This window comes from Cynara cardunculus (genome assembly GCF_001531365.2).
Source record: "Cynara cardunculus var. scolymus isolate 2C chromosome LG 12, CcrdV1, whole genome shotgun sequence".
Taxonomy (NCBI): domain Eukaryota; kingdom Viridiplantae; phylum Streptophyta; class Magnoliopsida; order Asterales; family Asteraceae; genus Cynara; species Cynara cardunculus.
The window spans coordinates 33,973,200-33,981,435 of record NC_037539.1 but is presented as its reverse complement, the minus strand read 5'-3'; the positions used below and the strand labels follow the sequence as shown (position 1 = coordinate 33,981,435).

Here is an 8,236-nt window from a genome sequence, read left to right as displayed (position 1 = left end):
CGATTACGTATCTAAGAATTATGAATAACCATTCCATAAGAGAATTCCAATCAGTTAGCTAGACTAATTGAAAACCCAAATATGATAAACATTAAGTTCAGAAATCAAGCAAAAAGGCTTGTTAAAACATGTTTACAATGAAATCTCAAAGCAATAACAAATCAAAACCTAATTAAATCAATGTTGGAATGAACAAATTAACAACACATGGCTAAACTAGGTTACTGATTCTAAAGGTTTTAGGATTTACCGAAAGAATCAGGAAGACTGATGAGAAAATTTGTTGTCCTCTCGAAATCGAACGATTTCGACTTGTTGTCTTCAATCTTGCATCTGTATTCTCCAGTCGAACCCACTACTGCGACTTTCCAATCGATCCCATTGTCGTCTTCGTTCTCTCTTCAATCGAACAGATGCTGTCTCTCTCTCGTCTCCAACTTCTTCAATCAAGCAGCCCCCTGCCGTCTCTGTCCTCCCCAGTCGAACAAGCTACCACCTGATGTCCTCGCTCTCGTCTTCAATTGAACAGCCCCTGCTGTCTTGCTCTCGTTTCTTTCCAATCGAACAGCCCCTCTCTTCTCCAGTCCAAAATCCCCCATCGAACAGCCTGCTCTCATCTTTTATAATGAACCAACCCCTCTCTTCTCCCTCAATCGTGCCCCACGTCTTCTCCGAATCAAACGCACATCCTCGCTCGCTCAATCCCCCACGAACAGAAGTCACCTCCTTCCCTCTCACCCACGAACTGTTGCCGTCTCCTCCCTCTCGCGTCTGCTTCTGGCCGATCCAAAATGTGGAGAGGATTTGGGCTCTATTTGGGCTTGATGAAGTCCACAAAAGTTAGGCCACAAGTTGGCCTTTTTCTTTTCTTTTCTTTTTGGGCTGGACTCTACAAAAAAAAATAAAGGTTAAGTAAACACATTTATTCACAATATGATTAAGATAAAGGGCTTCTTAACTTTAATTTTTAACCAAGAAATATAGCTATCAAAACATCCCCACACTTAGAACTTTGACCGTTCTCAGGCAAACACTACAAATTTATCATGAGTTGATTTTTAGAGAACGAACAAAACTACATAGCATTTCACGGAGGTTCAACTAAACCATATTAGCGAAAATTAACACACGAGACGAACCAAAGATGAGAACATGCTAATTTCACAAACACCTCACAAAGGATTTATGCAATACAATCGCTCATTCACACAATGGTCTAGGTGTTTTCACTCAAAACATCAATTCACATGCACATACACTACCATAGTCTTGAATTAGGTCTCGATTCTCCATCGCTAATGGTCAACCTAGGTGTGGATCAAAAAGGTCTTTAGTRGGGGTTGTAACGTGGCTTAGGGTCAAGGTAGGGAATAGTTTGGTGAAGTGACTAAAAGTGGATCTTGGAAAGGAAACTACAACTCAAACATGACTCTCGTGTCTTGTCAAAGTGATCACAAAGTTTCTCAATCTCTCAACTCTTATTCGCTAAAAACATTATGGAGACAATTGTGTTTCTTCCATTGTTCGGCCTCCATGTATTCATCATTTTTTTTTCATTCCCACATATGTGTGTATATATATATATATATATATATTTCTTTTTTTTTTCTTTTTCTTTTTCTTTTTTTCTTTTTCTTTTTTTTCTTTTCTCTTTTTCTCGAACCTCTACCAATCATTATATAGGTGTTGAGGATCCTGTAGAAGGTATAAAGATCAAACAACAAACACTCATAACTAAGAGTATGTAATCTCATTCCAAAGTCCTGTGAGGGAAGTATTTGGCTTAAGGGTTATCTTGTGGTGTTAAAGTCAAGAAAATGGGTAATTAGGCTCAAAAGAGRTGACCAAAAAGGAAAACACATAAGGGTTGACTTTAGGCTAAATGGTTAAAAGAAAACATCAATGATGGTCTTTTATCATTTCCACACACTAGTATTGCCTAAGTGCAATCTTGAAGAGACCTAACGCAAGTTCTAGAGCAAGATGAACATGGAAGATGCAATGCACACAAAAATGAAAGAGATCGAAAATAGTGTTCGACCATGGCTCAAAAGCTCACGGGTTCATTTTGTCTATAAAATTAGCAAGCCTCACAAAAGTTATCTCAAATGTGCTAATCACGACTAACAAGTAAGTCATACAATCGTTCATGCTATGGTGTTTATGGCATTGAAAATCAAGAAAATTGTCACTCATTCATTTAACAAATGCCCAAAATCAAGCCAAAAGTTCAAAAAAAAATTAGCCCTTTCTAACACACTCTTGCACATTAAAAAGCAACAATTCCCCATTAAAAAGCAATAATTCTCTCCCCACACTTGAACCATATATTTTCCTCAATGTATGCATTTATTGGCGTAGTCTAAAACATTAAAAAACAAAGGGAACAAGAAAACTCCCCTGGATATGTAGACTTGTGCCTAATACACGGTCCAAGCGGGTGGTAAAAGCCTATTTGCACCCCGGGGGGGGGGGAACGTCAATACTCACAAAAATGCCAACCTGGGAAAGCAACTCATCAATCTCAAAAGATAACTAAAACTAAAAGAAACTAAACTAGAACAGAATTAAAGCAATAAAAATTGGGTTGTCTCCCAATCTGCGCCTTTCTTTAACGTTTTTGGCTAGACACTACTGAAACTAACTAACAATGGGCGGTGGCTCAAGAGCCATAACATCAATATCCTTAGACTGAAAACCTTCATAAAAAGTTTCAGTCTATGCCCATTCACCTTAAATGACTTACCCGTTTTCGGGCTTTCAATATCGACTGCTCCATGAGCATAAACCTTAACAACTATGAAAGGACCAACCCACCKTGATCTAAGCTTACCGGGAAACAACTTTAGGCGTGAATGAAAGAGTAAAACCTTTTGTCCAACCATAAACTCTTTCCGGGAGATGATCTTGTCGTGGAAAGCCTTGGTCCGCTTCTTGTAGATCTTGGAGCTCTCGTATGCGTCATTTATGATTTCCTCTAACTCTTGAAGTTATAGCTTCCTTAGAACTCCCACATCATCCATTCACATGTTACACTTCTTGACAGCCTAAAAGGCTCTACGCTCTAGTTCAACTGGTAGATGACATGGTTTACCATAAACTAATCAAAAAGGGGACATACCTATAGGTGTTTTGTAGGCCGTACGGTAGGCCCACAAAGCATCGTCCAAATGCTCGGTCCAATCCTTGCGATTTTGATTTACGGTCTTCTCTAGAATGGATTTGATTTCCTTGTTAGAGACTTTGGCTTGCCCGTTGGATTGAGGATGGTATGTGGTTGAAATCCGTGAGTGACATGGTACTTCTCAAACACCGCCTCGATCACTTTATTGCAAAAGTGCGTCCCTCGATCGCTTATGACGGCCCTTGGTGTGCCGAACCTGACGAAGATGTTAGATCTAAGGAAAGCTGAAACAGTACGAGCATCGTCGGTTCTGTGGCTTTAGCTTCCACCCATTTCGAGACATAATCGACACACAATAGAATATAGGTAAATCCAGAAGAGGCGGGAAAGGGTCCCATGAAGTCAATGCCCCATACATCAAAGATTTCGCAAACTAAAATCGGGTTTTGGGGCATTTGATTTCGTGGTCCGATATTCCCCGTCCTTTGGCACCTATCACAACTCTTGCAGAACATATAAGCATCTTTAAAAAAGGATGGCCAAAACAAGCCACAATTAAGCACTTTGTGTGTCGTACGCTTTGGACAAAATGTCCCCCACAAGCATATTCGTGACAAAATCGAAGTACACTTTGTACTTCGTGTTAGGGGACACATCGCCTGATAATATGATCAGAGCAATGCTTCCAAAGGTAGGGGTCATCCCAAACATAATACTTCACTTGACTCTTAATCCTATCCTTTTCAGTTCTAGTCAACGTACTTGGCAAAGTGTTGGTAACTAGATAGTTTACTAAGTCGGCGTACTAGGGTGTCGTCTCTTGAACGGTCAGAAGATGCTCGTCTGGAAATTCATCCTTCAAGGTAGAAGGATCCTCACCATTTAGCAAACGGCTCAAATGATCGACCACCAAGTTCTCCGACCTGCTCTTATCCCGAATCTCTAGGTTGAACTCTTGTAGAAGCAACATCCAACGGATAAGGCGAGGTTTGGCGTCCTTCTTCTTCATTAAATATTTAAGAGCTGCATGATCAGAAAAAACTATCACTTTAGTACCAAGTAAATACTGACGAAACTTCTCTAAAGAAAATACTATGGCCAAAAGCTCCTTCTCCATCGTTGAATAGTTGCTTTGGGCACTATCCAACATCCGAGAAGCATAGTATATCACGTGTGGGTCCTTACCAAACTTCTGTCCCAAAACAGTCCTGATCGCGTAATTACTCGTGTCACACATGATCTCAAAAGGGAGATCCCAATTTGGGGGTTGAATTATGGGTGCAGAAGTTAACTTATCTTTTAACTCATTGAATACCTTCTTCCATTCACCATCGAAGTGTAAGTCCACATCCTCTTGTAAGAGACAGCAAAGTGGTCGGGTTATCTTCGAAAAATCCTTAATGAATCTCCTATAAAACCCTACATGACCAAGGAAAGAACGAACTTCCCTAACACAAGTGGGGTAAGGTAGAGTTTTAATGACATCTATTTTGGACTTGTCTACCTCTATACCCTTCTTTGAAACAATATGACCCAAGATAAGACCATGACTAACCATAAAGTGACATTTTTCATAATTCAAAACAAGGTTAGTCTATATGCATCTTTTTTAAAATCTTGGTCAAATTGTTCAAACAGTCCTCAAACGAGTTAACATAAACGGTAAAATCATCCATAAACACCTCAATGATACTCTCTACATAATCGGAAAAGATACTTACCATGCAACATTGAAAAGTAGCTGGTGCGTTAGAAAGGCCAAAAGGCATACGCCTATAGGAAAACGTACTAAACGAGCATGTAAAAGTAGTATTTTCCTGGTCCTCCAGCGCTACCGGGATTTGATGGAACCCGGAGTATCCATCTAGACAACAGTAGTGAGACTTTCCCGCTAATCGTTCCAACATTTGGCCGATAAAGGGAAGTGGAAAGTGATCCTTTCTAGTGGACGAGTTCAACCTCCTATAGTCGATGCATACTTGCCATCCATTTTGGACTCGAGTAGGCACCGACTCACCTTCGGTGTTCCTATCTACCGTCAAACCTGTCTTTTTGGGTACTACTTGAACAGGGCTTACCCATTTGCTATCTGAAATTGAATAGATAATACCTGCGTCAAGGAGTTTGAGGATCTCATTTTTCACTGCCTCTATCATAGGCGGGTTGAGGCATCGTTGAGCTTCACGAAAAGACTTGTAGTCATCCTCGGGTAGAATCTTATGCATACAAACTGAAGGGCTCAATCCCTTGATATCAGCTATAGTCCAGCCGATCGCCTCCTTGTGCTCTTCAAGCACATTCACCAACCGCTTTTCTTCTTCGCTTGACAGCTTAGTAGAGATGATCACCTGTAGAGTATTGCCCTTGCCTAGGTAGGCATACTTGAGGTCGTCCGGTAACTCCTTCAAGTCAAGTACCGGGGCCTGCAAAATAGAAGGAAATAGCTTAGTGTAAGAAGAAGGTAAATTAACATTTRATACCTGAAACTTCTTGTGTCGGTTAGATTCCATGGCTAAGACCATCTCTTTAAGCTCGGGCCCTAAATCATACTCCTTCATCAACAAATTAACTGTCCTTGCATCTAGGTGCCTTGTAATCGCAACCTCTAACAAATCTCGGTTAGTCAAGTCATACAAATCATGAGTAATAGGATCTAAAACATCAACAAAACTAACAGCAGACACATCATTGGATATCTAATGGCATCATAGATATTAAATTTAATGACCTCACCATCAAATTCCATAGTTAACGTACCATCATGAACATCAATTTTTGTTTTTGACGTTTTCAGAAATGGTCTTCCCAACAATATCAAAGGTGATTTGGAGGTATTATGCTCCTCCATATCTATGACATAGAAATCAGCCGGGGAAGACTAACTTGTTAACTTGAACCAACACATCCTCAAGGACTCCCTTGGGATACACATTGGACCTGACGGCGAGTTGTATAACAACTCCCATCCTCTTAAGAGGTCCCATATTCAGTGATGAATAGATCAAGTAAGGCATGACATTTATAGATGCACCTAAGTCTAACATGGCTTTATCTATTGAAATATTACCTAATTTACAAGGAATAGTAAACATACCTGGGTCCTTGCACTTAGGTGGCATCTTCTCTCCTTGAAGCACGGCGGATACGTTCTCGCCCATGTTGACGTTCTCGTTCCCGGTCAACTTCTTCTTGTTCGTACACAACTCCTTCAAAAACTTAACATATCGAGGTACTCTTTTAATAGCATCTAAGAGTGGAATGTTTACCTCAACTCGGCGAAAAGTCTCCATAATCTCCTTGTCTTCTTGCTCCTTCTTGCTTTGCTCGAATCTCTTTGGGAATGATGGTCGGATGACCAATTCGGGTGCCTTTCCTTTGTCCTCTATGTTTCTACCTTCAACCTTCTCTTCATTTAACTTGTCGCCCGTAATCTCGGCCTCTTTCTCTTTTTTCCTCTCGCTCATTCTTGCTTTGGGTTCAGGATCTGGAACCGTCCTGTTTCTCAAAGTAATGGCCTAACATTAGCTTTCAGGTTAGTTTCAGTTTGGGACGGTAACTTACCTTGGCTCTTAATGCGATTAAGTGAAATCGCTATTTGCCTGATTTAAGCTTCCAAACTCTTTTGTTGGGCCACTAAACTTTGATTATGGGTTACCAAATTCTGGATATTCGTCCTCGTCTCTTCCGGAAATTGAGATTTAACAATATCTTCTATAGACATACCTGCATTGGTCGAGGCTTGGTTGTTTGGTTGAAACGGCACTCTCTGTTGGAATGGCTGCTGGAATTGCCTTTGCTGGAACTGTTGCAGAGGTCTTTGGGCACCAAAGCTCTGGTTATAAAACCTTTGCTGTGGTTGTTGGCCTGGATAGCCTCCGATGGCGTTGACATCTTCGGGTGTAACCAAAACATCTTCTTGGAGTTGCGGGCACGCGTCCGTCGGATGGTTCGTCCCATTGCATATACTGCATGCCTTAACCTGCTCTTTACCCACAACTAATTGTTTAACGAGGTTAGTCAAATCAAATAACCTACTCTCAATGGTACCGGTATTAACCTCGTTAATCTTTTGGGGACCTATCCTTAAATCACCTCGCACACTAAAATGCTGAGAGTTCTCAACCATAGTGGTGATCAGATCCCTCACTTGAGTTGGGGTTTTATTAAAAATTGCCCCTCCACTAGCGGCATCAATCATCTTCCTTTCCATAGAAAGAAGGCCCTCATAAAAATACTGCAACAGAAGTTGCTCGGAAATTCCGTGTTGCGGGCAACTAACGCAGAGATGTTTGAACCTCTCCCAATATTCATGAAGGGTTTCCACATCTCTTTGTTTGATACTGCAAATTTCCCCACGGAGTGTAGCGGCTCGGGAGGCGGGAAAGAATTTATCTAAAATAACCGTGCCATTTGGTTCCAAGTTGTTACCGAACCGCCCGGTAACGAGTAGAGCCAATCTTTAGCCCGGTCTTTTAAAGAAAAAGGGAATGCCTTTAACTTTATAAGATCATCTGTAACCTCGTTGGGTTTCATGCTTAAACACACCACATGGAATTCCTTAAGGTGTTTGTTCGGGTCCTCATTCTCCAAACCGTGGTAGGAGGGTAATAGGTGGACCAAACAAGTTTTTAGAACAAAATTTGTGTTACCTTGTGGATATGTGATACAGATAGGAACTTGAGCAACGTCATGTGTCGCTAACTCTCGTAGAATTCGCTCGTCTTGTTCGGCAACCATCGCATCTGCCTTCTCTTCGTCTTCCTCTTCCTCTTCGTACCTTTCTTCCTCTTCGTCCGAATCGCTCGATAGGTTAATATCTTGTTAGATATTTAACCCTGGTGACGAAGGTCCCTCGCCAAACTTCTTTCGAAACTTGGCTTGTTTCCTCAGTTGTTTCGCGATTCGTTCGATTTCTCGATTTATTGGCAAATGTGAACCTGTACGTGAAGATCTAGGCATAAATCGTTAGTAATATTGAGTCCCTGGCAGCGACGCCAAAAATTTGACGGATGTCGAGTCCACCAAATAATAAATTCCAACTAACGACTAGTTACAACCAAAATTGTAGTAGTGTAAGTCGGGTCGAATCCACAGAGACTCGGTCTAACGTTA

At 41.1% G+C, this 8,236-nt stretch overlaps 1 non-coding gene across 1 annotated transcript; it reads left to right on the top strand.

Annotated features, from left to right (window-relative positions):
• The first annotated feature begins 7,380 nt into the window (after window positions 1-7,380).
• Window positions 7,381-7,487, top strand: LOC112524026. Its single transcript, XR_003070351.1, has one exon. It is a non-coding gene; the product is annotated as a small nucleolar RNA R71 (small nucleolar RNA).
• Window positions 7,488-8,236: the final 749 nt, after the last annotated feature.